Genomic DNA, 16,367 nt, shown 5'->3' on the forward strand with positions numbered 1-16,367 from the left:
CTAAATTGTATTCCTTCATCCCAGTACTATCTCCCTAACCTGATTATCTCATGTTAAACTGTTATATTTTATTGCCTTATTGAAAGGCCAGCTTGCTGAAAACCCTTTGAACTTCATAATCCATGATTTTGAATTGAACATTCTGACACCCAGAAACAGAATTGTAAGCGCATTATACTGACTCACTAAGATGACAGAGTAACTCATCTCAACATTTTCTATAAAAATCTTTTAATGAATAGCTTCAAAGGATTTTGGCTCAGTATAAAATTTATAAATATGATGATATAACTCTGACTGCTAGTGTTGAGTGTGTGTTTTTATCATGTGGACTGGTTCACAGCAAGTTGAGAAATCATGTCGGTGTGGTGAAGGCTGGCAAGCTGGTGTTTGTTTATGAATACCTAAACTAGACAAGAGTAGGACGTTAGAACATGCTTGGACTATCATAGTGTGTATTTACTATTTGCACTATTTTATTTGCACTTTGCATTCGTGTCATGATTTCCAATCAAAAGTTTGACCAACATTTTCATATTTATAAATATTATTATACTAGGCCTACAATAAATCAAGCTTTTGGTATTAAACATTGCTGACTGGTCCCATACAGCCTGTAAAATACATCAATCACAATGTAAACACCATACAAGTTCAAACTTGCTTTAAATTTTTTTCAAAAATGTCATTTGTTTAAAAAATATCAATAAATATGATATATATCAGTAATATGATATTTTCAAAAGTATCGATATTTTTACCAAGTCTGTCTGGTAGCGACTTGTACTTGCTCCAACCGCTGCGCTCCTACCGGTGCATAGTGCTCAGGATCTGTGGACTCAATGTCAGTGCTACGTCCCTCCCACTCGCCCAACTGAAATACCTCTTCCTAACCTAGCGATAGCCCTTTTACATCTGCGGCGAGTGGCGTCCGAGACAGCCTATCCGCCATTACTTGCTCTGATCCTGGACGATATTTTACTTCCAAGTTAAACCTCTGCAACATCAGACGCATTCGTTGTAATCTCTTGGGGGTTTGTAATACCGCATTTCTCAGGATAGATTCCAGCACTTGGTGATCTGTGTGTACCGTTACCTGCGAGTGGCCATAAATAAATATACTGGTCAAATCGATGACACCCATAAACCACTGTCAGACATTTTAGCTCTATAGGGGCATAGTTCTGTTCACACTTGGTGAAAGCTCGGGAGGAATAGGCTTATCTTCCTGCAACAACACTGCGTCTAAGCCCACAGTGCTTGCGTCACATTGTAGTATCACTGGTTTGGTGTGATCATAATACCCCAAAGTTTCACTAGTTTGAGCCAGCTGCTTAATTTTGAGAAACGTCTCTTCCTGCTCTTGCGTCCAGGCATATTCGACTCCCTTGGTCAGTAGCCTTCTCATAGGTTCCGTAATTGTAGCCAGCTTCAGCACGAATCTTTCTAGATAGTTGATATAGCCCAAAAATCGCCTCAATTCTTCCATGTTTGTTGTGAGTGCATCTCATAGATATCCTTTTGCTTAGCAGGATCAGCACGCACCCCTTCTTGCATTAGAGTATGCGCGATATAGGGTATTTCTTTCAGTTTCAGTCTCGGTTTGTCTTTGTTTAGCTTCAACCCTTTTTCTCGCGCTCTTTGCAGGAGCTTTGTGAAATTTTCATCATGATCTTGCAATGTCTTATCAATGGTACTTCCGCTACCAATCACCAAGATGTCGTCTGCAACTACTGCCATTCCTTCAAGACCCTTCAGGGTTCTGGTGAGTTTTCATTGAAACTCCTCTGGGCTACTGCTTAGCCCAAACGGCATTCTGGTCCATCTGTATCGATCGCTTGGGGTCCAGAATGTCGTTAAATAACTGCTTTGCTCACTTAGCCTCACTTGCAAGAATCTGTCTTTAGCTAGCACAGAGCGACACAGCTGGCATAGAACGATAAATTTCATTAACAAGATGGGATATATATTTTTTTTTTTAATATTTTAATAACAATTTGTTAAATTTTTGGGGGAAATTTCGGCTCGGAAAGTTCAACATCCCCAAGAAAAGTTATTTTCATTTTGGTTAGCACTTACCAGCAATAATCTTTCCCAACTGTCAAAATAAGTGCGTGGTCAGTAAACGATAAAATGTCCGTTCGACCTTGACATCTAGCATGTCCGGTTCAAAGAATCTAAAATAACATCATTGAGAAGATAACTCTAAAACACCAGCACTGCAATGCAGGGGCCACATACCTTAGCCCGTGGACTGGATTGTGGCCCCCCGGGCCACTTGTTGCACACCCCTGTGCTAAAGAAACTATAACTAATAATTTAATTATCACGATGATTCTCAAAGGTCTACCTAAGGCCTACAAGCTTTTGGTTGTTATACCCACTCAATTTGATTAAACCAACACGTTAACAGAATTCAAAGCTGCTGTACATAACTTGGCGAATACGGAATCGATGCGTGCTTCACCGCAGATGGCCTCAGCTTTTGCTGCAACAAATAGTAGCACATCAAAGCATCGCTCGCAGCAACAACAGTACGCAATTAAAATGTTTGGCCTGTGGAAAGACAAATCACAACATGTCTGATTGCCGGTCAAAAGCAAAATTATAATGTACATACTGCCACAAAGATGGTCACCTTGAAAAGCTATGGTGTATTAACAAACCGGACAAGAAGAAGGAAGGTAATAGTAAAAACTCATCTGCTAATGATACGAAATCAACTGAATTCTCATTCACTACTGTTGCCACAACTGAACATGCAGGCACTACATGTAACAAAGACACTAAATTATTAGTAGACTGCGGCGCAACATGTCACATTGTAAACAATACAGACTTTCACTTCTTACGACACTACTTTCAATCTTAAACTACACTACATTCAACTTGCTGATGGTCACAAAGCCAATGAGCTAGCACCAGCTGAAGGTAAAGCTAACTTCTCTATATCTGATGCTAATGGTAAGCTACACAAAATATCACTTGATAATGCGCTGTTGGCACCTGACTTTCCGGTTAGTTTATTTTCCATGCAAGCGGATGCTGAAATAACATTTGCTAAAGTTAGAAGAATGCTTACAGCCAATGACACAGAGTTTAAGATATTTAAGGATGGCAAGTTGTACTACTTACAAACCGCTGCTTATTGGAATGACGCAATCAATGTTGCAAAATCCATTGATGAATGGCATGTGGTTTTTGGTCATATCAATCATGACGATATTCTGAGTCTACAGAATGTTACACATGGAATGTCAGTTAAACCCGGCAAACAACCATACCTGCATAACATGCACCACTACCAAAATGGCGAGACACTCTGAATCTTATGATGACAACTCTGTCTATGGTAATAAGCTCTTGGAATGTGTGCACTCTGACCTATGTGGTCCTATAGAGCCATCGTCAGGAGAAGGTCATAGATACGTAATTAACTTCATCGATGAATACTTTAGCATGTTGTTCGTATACGGACTCAGAGCTAAAAACGAAGCTCACATAGCTTTATAAAAGTTTCTGACAGATGTAGCTCTCATTGGAAAGTTACTAGAACTGCACTGAGATAATGGAGGCGAGTACATGGGTGGGCAATTCCAAAAAACACTCCTCGCTAACTGTATCAAACACACTACTTGCACTCCACATACACCATATCAAAATTGTAAATCAGGGAGGTTGTGGCATTCACTCTTAGAGGTGTCAAGATGCCTAATCTCTGAAAGCAACGTAGCTAAGAACACCTGGCCATACGCTATACAACACGCACGCTACCTGAAGAACAGATGCTACGCTAAAGCTATGCTTAAATGCTTCAATATGCTGAACTGCAAACTAGCTAACACACCTGCCGAGAAAGCCTTAGTTTTTAAAAAGGCTACTGATACTGATCAGATAGACTCAAGTTTTCCATATTGTTAAGTAATTGGGAGCTTAATCTATCTAATGACAAGCACACGACCTGACTTTGAGTTGGATAGTTTCAAAACTCTCCCAATTCTTTGACAAACCTACTACATCACACGTAGTTGCAATAAAAAGAGTACTTTGTTATATCAAAAGTACTCTATCATGTTCTCTCATATTTACACCAACTACTGGTATTCTGTATGGCTACACCGACTCTGATTGGGGAGGCGACACTGATGATCGTCGCTCCACCCCTGGCTATCTCTTCACACTGAGAGGTACACCACTCAGCTGGAAATCGCGTGAACAGCTGACTAGCACTTTCATCCTCTGAAGCAGAATATATTGCAATCACTGAAGGTGCAAAAGAGGCACTTACGTCAACCATGTAAGTCAGTCAGTATGTCACAACCTGTCCCTACGACAATGTCTGTTGACAATCAGAGTACAATTGCTTTAGCGAGAAACACTGCAGGTCAGCACACCCGCACAAAGCACATTGACATTCGTTACGACTTTATTCGACAACAAACTCACATTACTTATCGCTATATCGATACTACGAGCAACGTTTTCGACATTCTAACTAAACCACTTGACAAAGTTGCTCACATCAACCATGTACGTAAGCTCCAGCTTGAGGGAGCATGTTGAGAACTGACAATCTTACACTTATTTTACTCAATGTTATGTTATTTTACTTTGTTCTCTTACATATACTTAGGTGGTTTATTGTAATCACTTCAGAGCTGTTTTAGCCTACATACTATCATGTCAACATTTACTGTATTACTAAGGGGTTTTTGTCTGACAGTGCCGTTCCATTTTCTCTCGTTTGCATACTTGAACGTAAATTGAGTTCAATTGCTATAAATGCATGCTGAATCAGCAAGTTCATATGTTCAGGTTTACATGCCTGATCAGTTCATTCATTGTAGTGACATGGTCAATTTGGTTGTTCAGATATCCTGAGTTGGTTGGGTTTTACTTGAATAATTGATTGGCTGTCATTTGTAATGCAGGTTTTGCTAGTAATAGGAACTGTTTTCACTGTTGTGTTGATGTCATAGGATTTCATCACTTGGCTGTGGATGTGGTTTTTCGTGTCAAATGTTTTGCCATCATCTATTTTTGATTATTTACGGAGTTGGGAAATTTGCATGCATATTGCATCATTCCTTTTTCTCTTTTTATTCTTCTCTCACCTTATCCCTCTTCTGGAAACCACTTCTTCTCTCTGAGATGGAACATTCATCATAAAAGGATCTGTTTTGTTGTTGTGCTTCAGTCTGTATTTTTAATTTTCCAAGCACACATGCCTCAACTTATGTCTAAGCTGTTACATGAGACATTCTATTAATAGCTTTGAAATCATTTAGTTGATAAATGTGTGGTGAACAGGTCATGTGATAGATGAGCATCTCCTAAAAATGCCACAGAAAAGTGCCGGTGTGTAGCCTCTATTCTTTCACTTATACAGGAAGTGTGACGGGTGATGTCGAAATATGCATCACATTTCCTACCGAGTTTGTGAAGACTCAACTACAGGTTTTTCTTACTACGGATTGAAATTAGGCTATTTTCATTCATTGTAAAGGAAAAAATCGAATCGGAATTTGAATAGTTTCCTGAAATGAATTTTGGTCGGAAACCTAGGTCAGGCTATAATCGGGTTGGGGTCTTTGACGGATTTACCATGATCAGTAACAAATTTAAGTTGTCCAATAGGGTCCAGGGACTTTCATAGGTTCAGGGTCTCTGATAGGGTTCAGAGTAATTGGCGAGTACAAGGCCTCTTGCCGCTACAGGGTGTTGGATAAAGTTCTGTGTCATTTACGAGTGCAAGATCTTTGACAAATTCAGGGTCTTTGATAAAATTCAGGGTCATTGGTAGTACAAGGTTTTTGACAGTGTAAAGGACAGCTTTACATATTGAACTGTTTATCTAACCCTTCCATTTAACTTATTTAATAAAAAAAAAAATTAACCTTGTGACTCCAAATACATCATCATTGATGCCTTAACGAAGCTAACAATGCTATGTCAGTGTGTGTGTGTGTGCGTGCGTGCGTGCGTGTGTGTGGTGCAATGAAATGAGTTGTTCGCCGTTGCGATGAGTCCGGTCGTGGTGCGAGGTCGGCCGATAATTTCATTGCCGTTTTATGGGTGCGTCATGCGGAACGGCTTAGGTCTTTTATGTTTTCATCTAGAGCAGATCAGTTGGGCACACCAGCCTCTGTATTTTTGTTGTGTAAATATACCGTAAATTAGACCACTATACTACTCGATTCTCAAGTACAAATTATTTACTATTTGATATATGCAGTTTCTGATTTTGTTATTTTCTCTTTAAACCAACTTAAATTATTTGTGTATTAATATTTTCTTAAAAATCTGTTTTCTTTATTAGTTAGGTACCACTAAAGCGAGACAGCTCATACAGTATTTATAAGCTAACATAAACCTGGTAAGGGTAAGTGGTAATTACTAATCTTTTTTATAAACGTATTTCTTATCGCATTCACAAAGTTTTGCCGGCTTTTACGAATTTTACTCATAGCATTGTGACTTTTATTTTAGCTTTCACGGTGCATACCAAGTACTGGCACATATAATAAAACTAGAAATTCCACTGTCATACAGCCCACGACCAAAGTGATATTGGAAAAAAGAAAGGGTACTGATGGTTGAGAAATGCAATATTAGCAGTCAAATGGCACTACAGTGCAATAGGATAACTGCAATGGTAGCTGTAATGTACTGGGTGTGGGTGTTATTATATACAACAAACAGCAATAATAAAAGAAAAGATTATATGTTTATATCTCTCCCCATGCAATAAGAGAAATGTAATATTGGCCAATATTAAAAGTAAAATGCACTGATATTATTAGAATAACCAATATTATTAATATAGTAATAATATAAAACCAATGCGCAATTTTGTTTACATTTCAGAACGTCATAGCTAACAATATCAAGAAGTGATATTTATATAGATTTTTAGAAAATCTATTTTCAAAAGTGTTTGGTCATGACAAACAGCAATAATGAAAGGAAAAGATTATATGTTTATCTCTCCCCCTGCAATAGGAGAAATGCAATATTAGAAGTAAAATGCACTGATATTATTAGAATAACCAATATTATTAATATAGTAATACAGTAATAATAGAACACCAATGAACAATTTTGTTTACATTTAAAAACGTCATAGCTAACAATATCAAGAAGTATCAAAAAGAGTATCCAAACTTAGTAATAGTAATACAGTAATAATAGAAAACCAATGCACAATTTTGTTTACATTTCAAAACTTCATAGCTAACAATATCAAGAAGTCTCAAGATGAATATCCAAACTTATAATTAAATATCGTAATCTCATAAAAATCGTTAGAAAACAATATCATCGTCATTTCCTTTACTTACACTGCGTTGGACATCAGTTAGAATACCAAAGTACTCAAATGTGTCTGAAATGTCAGTTAATTTGAAATCGGCAAGAATGAAACGATTTCAGTATTCCTACGTTAATTACCGAAACCTTCGGCAATTCGACAATGCTATAGACTGGTGAAAAGTGCACGTTATTTTTTCGTGAAATGCGCACGACTTAATCGTTCTATTCTTGGTCGCTCGGCGTTTCAATTTCGGGTCTTAACTTTTATAGAAGTGAGGCTTAGCAAGTTTTAATAACGATTTTCGTCCAAATAAATCTGTCTATTTGTGTATAATCCGATCAGATGGGTAAGTTTTAAGATAATAACGACGGTTTACAAAGACTTGGTAACATATTTAAATAGGTTTGTTTTGTTTTGTATCGTTATCATACTTTAACGACTCTACAAAACGATGGTTAAATTTGTTGATGAAATTTTGATACAAGGGTTCGTCTCATTGTTGATGAATAATTTTCGGGAGTTGTGTGCACATGTGAATTTATCATAAGTCTCCCAACCAATCGCTTCGCTATGTTTGGTCGTGAGATAACCCATTCAATCTCACCACTGTTGTGTCTAGTCCTATTGCACATGTAGACGCATACCCTAATTTATAACCTGATACAGCTATAGACAGGTTTCAGGATTTTTTATAGGGCTGGGGAATTGTTAGGGTTCAGGGTCATTGATGAGTACAAGGCTTCTGTCAAGGTCTCTGGAATCCGTAGATTAAACTATAAGCTTGACACATGTGCAGAAAAACAAGTTGCTTAGTTGTTACACCATTTCATCTTTGAGGAGCTATATTTTGCTTACTTGTGTACAGATGTGTGATAAGTGCTTTTTATGATGGTATACATCAGGGTGGCAAAGTTTTTCCTCAAAGAGCCAAATTTTAAAGTTGCAAGATTTTTAGGAGCCGCATAATATGTGTATTACAGTATAACATTTCACACTGATAATGCAAGTTTGGTAGTTGTATTGTAATCAAATTTATTTATTATATTACTTTTACAATAGCTTTGAATAATGTTGAAGTAAGCCTAACGAGCATTGTATAACTTATAGTTTAGTGAGATACATGGAATTGTTCATGGCTGCTCATTTCTCTTAGTAATCTGGCTCTCTACTGCGGCATGCTATTCTTAGGAGCTGACACAAGTGATCTTGAGTCAAAGTGGATCTCAACTTGCTCTTGATACTATTCATGTATGAAAATTCTGATTCACATATATATGTGGCAGCAAACACAGTGTGCAACCATCTTCATAGTTGAGTGTTATAATGTGGAGTTCTCACCGGGTGGTTTATTGTAGGAGTGTTGACCAGGATAATTTAAAGGTCGACTTGCAACAAAATTCACATTACAGTTATTTGATATCAAAAGATTCGCCACGTATTACTCTGCAGTGTGGTAGGCGCAAAATATGTGGAAATGTGATTACAAGCTCTTAAAAGCTCAAAAACGAATAGTTAATTGCCGCCATCACGAAACTGCCGTAGATTAGAATCTCTTTCCAAAACGGCTCAAATGGGATGTACTTGAGCAAGATATCATCTGTTTACATTTTCATGCAATCTCATTCGTCGAAATATTTTTACAAATGTATTTCACGCATTCAATAAAACCATGTTTATTGTTCTTACGCATCTATTTCATCATCATTGTAATACTGTCATTTTGAGCACTGATATCTCAAACCCTACCGTAAACTCGTTTAATTTTTTAACCTTAGCTCGAAGAAGTGCATATCATCCTCTGATTAACATGACGAGCCTGTTGGTCACCTGTGAAATTATTCGCGCTGCTTGGCAGGAAGTATGAGTCACATGATCAGATTACGACTAGACGATTAGACCAAGCCGAATCAAAACTTTAAAATAGCGAGCATCTATATTTGGTAAGGGCTCTTTGGCAAAACCCGAAATGTTTGTCATAGACTAGTGCTACGAGAAGTTTTATATTGAGCCTTTTATTGGCCTTTCAATTCACGTGAGAACATCACGTGTCAATACAATAACCAAATGGATTGATTACGTCAGAGAAATAAACTGATTCCGATCTACCGCGGTTTCGTGATGGCAGCGATTAACTGTTCGTTTTTGATCTTTTAAGAGCTTGTGATCACATTTCCACATATTTTGCACCTACAACACAATCGAGTAAGACATGGTGAATCTTTTGATACCAAATAACTGTAATAAGAATTTTGTTGCAAATAAACCTTTAAGGCAACTGCCTAGCTAGGCTGCTTGTTCAGTACTCATGAGTTATAAAGATAACACCAGTTGGACCACCCATAACATTGCTTCAAGGTCACACATACTTGGTGCACATATATCATTGAGCAAGTTTTGCATATTCAGCCTTTGTTAAAGCCTTCAAGTAGAAGCCCTTTTCAATTTCATCTATATCTGTACCTTTGAGGTTACACAACTCCAGTGGCAGAGATGAGACATTAACACTCTTCAATGGCAGCTGAGTAACCCACTCACCATTAGGCTTTGCCTTCTGAGGTGCTTTTATGAGTTGTATGGTGTTTCAAAGATTGAAACTAACTAAATCGATTTTTAAACTCTTGTTGCAGCTTTTCTATGAAGTGAGTGTAATCAGCTGTACAAAAGGCCATTTTTTTCATCCTCATCTAAAAATGGTTTTATATTAGAAAAGTTGAGCATATCACTTTGCACATCCACCAGAAACAACACCAACTTATGGGAAAAGGTTTGAACAGCTGGTAATGTATCAATGATAGTCTTGTATTTCCCTTGAAGCTTGAGGTTCAGATCATTCAATGGCCTCAGATGTCAACAAGGAAGGCACGGTCACTCATATCTTTAGAAGAGCTCATCATCTCTTGAAACTGTCTTGCATTCCGGCTTGTGCATGTATTTAAAAATAAGGTTAGCTCTTGACGAATACTCCACAACCTCGACAGTGCATTTCCTTTCCTTGGCCATCTAATGTTATTGAATGCTAGTAAATCTTTACAAGTGGCATCGCTTTCTTTTAGAAACTTCCTTGAGTTTTTGTGTCTGAGAGCTGATTGTCTTCTGAGGAAGTTGATCATCTTCATAGCCTTATACCTTAGTTGTTGAAAGTGATCATTTAGTTTTCTGCATAAAACAGTTTGGTGGATGATGCAATGGAATGCTATCATTGATGGCATATCCTTGCTCAATCTAGCTACAGTCATGTGCAAAAGCATGGAGCCGCCCCTAAAGTATTTACAAATTCAAATTCAAGCTGTTGTTACTCGGCTTTAAATAAAGCTACAGCAATTATATTAGTATCATTTTAATGCTGAGAGTGTCCTCTATCTGATTATTTTAATTATTAACTTGCTAAATTAATAATTGAAACAACAGGCTGCCTTCTAACGTTTAATGTATGAATTTATGCAATCTACTAAATAATTTTTAAATGTGAACAACTTTTTGAACAAGTTGGTGGCCCTGAAAAAGGCCGTTGGTTGTATAAATATTCTCTATAAGAGAGTGGAGGTGATTTCTAAAGTCTGGTAGTCTCAGTACTTGATTGGTCAGCCGTTGTTCTCTGTGACAAGACAATAGCAGTTGGCCATTGATGCAACCAACTTTTCAGGTTCCGATGGCTCAATTACGCTGTGCCAAGCTCTCACAAGGCCCTCCATCAGCTCTTTTTTAGTCTTGGGTTAACTCTTGTTTAGCATAGCTGTTATATGCTTCCACACAGTTTCCAAGGGATTCAGATCTGGGATCTGAGCTGGCCATGGTACTGTGCCGACTCTCTCTTGTTGCATTCATTTTTTGACTTTATTGGCACAGTGGCAGAGGGCATTGTCATCTAGGAACCACCAATCAGTAGAACTTTTACCAAACAACGCCGTAGAACTTAGTAACACCTTACCTTGCATGGTTTTGATATATTTTTCTCAGTTCATCATGTCAAGTAAAAAGTCGACCCGTTCAACCCCTGATGCCGCCATACAACCCCAAACCATCACTGATGCAGCGTGCTTTGCCGTGGGAGTAATACACCATGGCTTGAAAGCTTCTGGTTTTCTTCTAACATACTGCAAACCAGAGTGGTTAGTAACAGAAAAGGTTGATTCATCACAGAAAATCGCTCTCTTCCACTGGTCCACACTCCATGTCTTGAGCTGGCATGCCCACTTTAATCAATTGTGCCGTTGTTTCTCTGTCACCATTAGCTTCTTTCATGCTTTACAGCCCTTCAAACTGGCAGCAATTAGGCGTCTTCTAAAGGTACATAGATGGTTGCACTTTAATATTGCTTGTGTCCTGCCAGTCTCTGATTAGTTCGCTGCTAGACTTTTTACGGTCTTGTCAAGTAAATCCACACTGGAGTTCTGTCTTCTCTACAAGTCCTCTTTTTGGGCGATCAGAGCGTGGTTCATCTTCAGTACTGCCAGTCTCGTAGAATATCTGAATGACACCAGACACTTTTTTTTAAACAACTCTTTTGGCAATTTCTCGCATAGACATTCCTTCTTTATGAAGTAAAATAATGGTCGCTCGCTGTTCTGCAGTAGTTTTCATAGTGAGAATGTTACTAATGAAAATATTGTACAAAGAATACACAGAACGGTAAAAATTCTTACTTTTATATCCTTAGGTACACAAAATTGCAAAACTTCAAAGATTTTGAAACAATGGCTTCAAGAGATTGAATTATGATAATTACTTGTACTCGCTTCCTATTATTATTAAATACTAAACTTATTTGAGTGAGAGTGCCATGTCCTTTAGGAGATTACACAAGTGAATTAAAGTGTCTAATTATGTTTTAAATAGCATCATCGTGTAGAGGAGACTGTGAGGATTAAAATGATACCTTGTTTGGTTATATTTGAAATAGTTCTCTTTATTCTATTTGAAATTGAACTTTAAGTTCAGGCAAATTCACAGGGCGGCTCCATACTTTTGCGCATGACTGTATGTCTCCTTGTTCTCTTCTAACCATGGCTAGTGCGCTATCTGTTTTTACAGATATGCATTTGTGGAGAGGTGTCTTCATATGTCAAGTCCTTTAACGAAGGCATCATCGATAGCTTGGTCGGTGGTTTCTCCTTCTAATCCAACCAAAGTAAGAAGCTCCTCCTTCATTTCTTCACCATCAAAAAATCTGCAACTTAGGGTATAGGACTAGAGCATAATACTATGCTTTATAAAGAAACATGCTGATGCTTTATAAAGAAGCATGTAGTATAAATGTGTGGGTTAGTCGCTTTGAAACAAATATCGTAAAATAGGTGCATCCTCTTTTACTTGGAGTTGTGTTCTCTCTTTACTGTCTCTTGAAATGCACTTGTATGAGTTCAGCTTGCAACTGCATGGTAAAAATGACATTACCAGTTGTTACTGTAAACGCAGTAGCCTACATACCCTACAAAGACTGCTAATTGAGCTACATCTCTTATATCAGTAGATTCATAAATAACGATTGAAAAGTAATCTGCCTGGTCTATATGGGTTAGCAAAGTCATACTGAGATAATCATTAATGCTTTCAATTCTACCAGTAACAGTTTTCCTAGAAAGAGGTATTGCCTTTACTTTAGCAATTACTTTACCAATCAGATCACGCTTATCTTGAAAAAGTGTTTTCATAGCCTCAACCAAGCATTCTTTTACAATCTCGGCATGAGAATAGGGAAGCATTGCTTTTGCTAGAATCTTTGACACTCATAGAGAAGCTTCTGTAGCATGTTTATCAGCAGCTGTGAAAGAAGCTAGCATATTTTCTGAAGAAGTTAGTGGATTTTGAAGTTTGTCTAGCTTTTGATGTCTAGCTGAAGATCCCAGTGGAAATGTTGCAGTAAACTCTCTGTGCTTCGTCTCATGATGTCGTTTGATGTTCGTCTTCTTGTTAGCAGAGATCATTTCCGGGCACAATAAACATTGGGGTCTGCCATGCCTAAAGATGAACGCATATTCCAGGGCCCACTCATCTTATAATTCTTTTTAGACTTGTTTCCATTTTGTTTACTTTGTTAGGCTCCCATTGTAACTCTGGAAATGGTTCATTTTGTTGAAAATGTTATTGCTACCTCTACTGCACTAATTGGCTTAATTGCAAATGACATGTTCAACTAAGACACAACATATATGAGCCGGCATCTTATATAAGCCGGCATTCACTATGTTTCCATGACTCGGTGATACGCATTTGGTGCTGTACGCAAGTTCAGTTACTTTCCAATCGAGCTTGCATTTAACTTGATCTTTGATTTTGATTTAGCTTGATCCCATAGATGAGGTATTAGCCTAATTAATGATTCTATAAATAGCTAGCAGTCTTGTCATGCTAAGCTTATAAGGTTATATATAATGCAGTAATAGTGCACTTTTCAATAAGCCTAATATGTCACAATGCATGTAGTTTTGTACAGTAATTTGAATTTTCAGAGTTGAAAGAGCCACAACAAGATTTGCAAAGGGCCGCACATTGCCTAGCCCTGGTATACATTATACTTGAATGTCACCTAGTGGACCAACTGGGCGACTATTTCTCAATTTTACTCTGTTTAGTTTGGGCTTTTTTATTAGGGGCAACTTTTTGCATACAGTTTTGTTTGGTGTTGGATTTTTATTTTTTAATAAATCATGTATCTTTTATTAGGTAGTAAAGTTAGTTACCACTGCGCAGTCTCTATCAATTCATTGAGTAGGTGTTAGTTCCCTTACTTTTTCAACTCATCAAGTGGGAGTTAGTTTATTTATTGCAATCGTATCAGATTTCGATCCGTTTCCTTTGGAGCTTCGGTCTGCAGTGGGACACTGTCGAACAAGTCGAACTGTATTATCAAGTAGCTTATATCATCATAATATCATTCAATTTTTATGAAACGCTTATTTTAGGTACTTCCACTAACGGTTTTAATGCAGTCTCACTGTTTGTAGACAACCAAATACATTGCTGCAAGTACAAAATAATATTAGTCCAAAAGTTTCCTTTGTACTGTTCCTGTTTACTACTTTTGTTTTTCCCAGAACTTGATTTGCTATTATAATAAATAGATAAATATTATTTATCTTGTATAACCAAGGTTTTATCATTCACTAGGTTTTATCATTCATTACCCGCCTACAGTAACAGATTCACGTGCAGCATAAGGTTTATTGAGAGTTGTCTTTCATACTGTAAAACAACTCCAAATATGCAGTCTACTGAAATTGTTGCCCTGAATATGCATACACATATTATGATGTCAATAATGTTGGGGAAAACAATAGATATCTACAATGTGTTTTACAGCTAGATGCGTGTAAAATCTAGTAAATATTCTAGATTCATGTGTCTAGATTCATGCATCCGTTCATACCCGTCTATGGCCTGGCCCGTCATACCCATCCATGGCGCATCTACCCGTCTTGGCTGACCAGTCTATACCCGCCTCGCAGTTGACCATCGCCATCTTGCACTCGCCTGGCCATCAATCGTCTCGCAATCAACCGGCCCGCATCCGCCTCGCTATAAATCGCCTCGCAATCAATAGCCTCGCACTCAATAGCCTCGCACTCAATCGCTTTGCAGTCAATCGCTTCGCTCTCAATCGCCTCGCACTCGCAATCAATCGCCTCGCACTCGCAATCAATCGCCTCGCACTCGCAATCAATCGCCTCGCACTCACAATCAATCGCCTCGCACTCGCAATCAATCGCCTCGCACTCGCAATCAATCGCCTAGCACTCAATCGCTTCACAATCAATCGCTTCGCAATCAATCGCCTCGCACTCGCCAACTCATCCGGAAAGCCGCGCCTGAATACACTCGCTGCACTCGGGGCGAAAAAGGTCTCCCGCGCATCCCCGAGTGACACCACGGCCCCAAACCGCTAGTTGCATAACCCGTCCACGGGAACAGATTCATGTACAGCAAGAGGTTTATTGAGAGTTGTCTTTTATACTGTAAAACAACTCCAAATATGCAGTTTACTGAATTTTTTGCCCTGATCACACTATGCATACACATATGCAGTCATATAGGCCAATAATGTAGGGGAGAACAATGTAAATCTGCCATATGTTTTACAGCTAGTCTACAATGCATCAAACTCAAACCACTCAAATCGGAGTTGCCCTATTTGTGTACAGAGAACTGATAATGAAATTGACATTGCTAGGCAAACTGAAGTTTTTCAAACTGGCAGTATTGAAAAGTTTTGCATCTTTTAAAAAATTATACAAAATATTTTGCTATCGCCAGCATTTATCGAATGGAGTTTTCTACATTCTTAAAACACTAATCATAGCTCACCAGTTTTTCGTCTATAGCCTGTGTTTTGACATAGTATATACAAACAGTAATGAGGTTGTGTCAATAAAATTTATAAGTATAACAGCACAGACAGTATGATGTCAAGGCAGATACAGCATTAGCACCTTACAATAATAAAACAAAGCGCCAACATGATAGCCTTTGTATGAGATACAATAAGGAGAAGAGATGCATGAAAAGATATATATACTGAAAAATATGTTAGAAAATGCTGCATGTGGTATAGCAGAACATGAAGAACATAAAACAATAACACAATGTTAGTTCAACGCAACACTTGCGGATAGACAACATTTTTGGTTTTTCTGTCGGGCGTATGAAGAAACAGTTTTCGGCGTGTGCCTACTTTTGAGCAGGCGACGTATAGCTGGTCATGGCTGATGCAGGGTGATAGTAAGTCGATAGCAGCTGCTCTCTTTCTTTTCACAATAGCGTATCGCAACCCTCGGAGTACTCGTGCAAGTTCTGTAATAGTAAGTTACAGTAGGCCTACTCGTAGCTGGAAAAAAATTAGTAACTCGGCTGCTGAAGGAAATGAACATGATCCACTATCACGAACAGCGGCAAATCCAACGTTATTAACATACCTTCGAACTCTCACACATTGGGCGTGAGACTCACGCAATCACCCCAAAGAAAAAATGAAAATGCGAGAGATTTTTGCCCCAATTTCGATAATTTTATATATACTATCATTGATACATCAATTGCCCCAAAACCAAATCTCACGCAT

General features: G+C 38.1%; 1 protein-coding gene across 3 annotated transcripts in view; it reads left to right on the forward strand.

Moving 5' to 3' along the window:
- LOC137391043 (uncharacterized) overlaps positions 1-16,367 on the forward strand; it is a 42,130-nt gene that overhangs the window by 2,601 nt on the left and 23,162 nt on the right. Inside the window, exon 2 of one of the 3 annotated variants that reach the window (XM_068077387.1) lies at positions 12,344-12,440. The exons of the other annotated variants lie outside the window; for them this stretch is intronic. The gene's annotated coding sequence lies outside the window, so the exon portion shown is untranslated. The remainder of the gene's footprint in view (positions 1-12,343; positions 12,441-16,367) is intronic. 3 annotated transcript variants of the gene reach the window in all.

Source organism: Watersipora subatra, chromosome 3 (assembly GCF_963576615.1).
Source record: "Watersipora subatra chromosome 3, tzWatSuba1.1, whole genome shotgun sequence".
NCBI classification, from domain to species: Eukaryota; Metazoa; Bryozoa; class Gymnolaemata; order Cheilostomatida; family Watersiporidae; genus Watersipora; species Watersipora subatra.